Source organism: Austrofundulus limnaeus, unplaced genomic scaffold (assembly GCF_001266775.1).
Source record: "Austrofundulus limnaeus strain Quisiro unplaced genomic scaffold, Austrofundulus_limnaeus-1.0 Scaffold11, whole genome shotgun sequence".
NCBI lineage: Eukaryota > Metazoa > Chordata > Actinopteri > Cyprinodontiformes > Rivulidae > Austrofundulus > Austrofundulus limnaeus.
Genome location: NW_013952413.1, coordinates 1380199 through 1381462, shown reverse-complemented (window position 1 = coordinate 1381462; position 1264 = coordinate 1380199). Strand labels below are relative to the sequence as shown.

Here is a 1264-nt window from a genome sequence, read left to right as displayed (position 1 = left end):
TACACTTTGTAATTGGTTGGTTTGTATTCTTGAAGTAAAGAAAATTTCCAGGGTATCAAGGCTAAATAATCTTGCTCTTAGTATGCTTAAAATGAGATCAAAAAAGTTTTTGTCTGGATATAAGATATAAAATACTTGGATAGATAGACAGTTTTTTTCCTGTAACGGAACTTCATTAGTTCAGTGAAGTAACAAAAACATTTATTACTACTATGTACTATCAATTCATTCATTTTGATATTAACTCTATTAGTCACAATAATATAAATAAATGCAGTACATTTTTAACGTCTTTTGGAATTCACCATTATCTCAAATTTAAATATTCCTATTAACAATGATTGTTCTAATAGGATCCAGCACGCATAAAGTAATCCTGATTTTGTTGGGATCTATATTCTCAAACATGCTGCCATCTAGTGGTTGCTGTGCAGATATATGTTKCTCTTCAAATACTTGATCTCACCAAACAAATTGGATTCATAATGTATGGCTTACATTACACCCTGTTTATATTATGTCTAAGGCTGCAGGTGGAGGGAAAAAAATCTTGCAGTAAATCTATTCTGTGGTATTTCTGAGTCCTCTGCGTGTCATTGCCAATAAGATAGAAAATGGATGATATGATGTATGAGTGACCATGGCCTATTGTATTGTTTTAACCAAAAGGGCACCAGCTGCAGTCACAGAGCCGAAGCGTGAAAAGTGGAAATCTGACCCGTCGCTTTCGAGCAGAATGAAAACACATCCTCCCCTGACCTTTCTGCTTCATTACCTGCCATGATACCTCGTAAATTGAAGAGAATACAGTGCTGCTGTCACATCCAGGAGGTGATTTCAGTTTTTTTTCTCTTCACACTTTTATTTATTTATTTTGTCTTCTGGTGTGAAATTCAGTAAGGCTGACCTCATTTCTGCTTGAAAGGATCTATAAACTAATAGGCCTTTTAAACTTGGTTAATTGTCAAATAAATGCCGAAATTATGACACCGGCAACCGGTTTATTTTTTAGTGTCATTGTAAGAGCAGAGAAAGAGCGTCAAACACTCTGACACACTGACATGAAAATTAAAGGGAATTGCATTTGGTATTCATGAATTTGTGTTTAGCAACGAAGGAAAATTATTCAAGGAGTACGTTCTGGTAAAATAAAAAATCTCATATTACATATTACATGAATAGAACAAAAATGCATATGAAAGTTGTTTTGAATTGCAATTTAAAACATTTCTCTGACACATGAAAATTAAAGGGAATTGCATTT

General features: G+C 33.7%; 1 protein-coding gene across 1 annotated transcript in view; it reads right to left on the bottom strand.

The window, feature by feature from the left end:
• Positions 1-1264, bottom strand: part of elovl6 (ELOVL fatty acid elongase 6) — a 27041-nt gene that overhangs the window by 21128 nt on the left and 4649 nt on the right. The window lies entirely within an intron of this gene.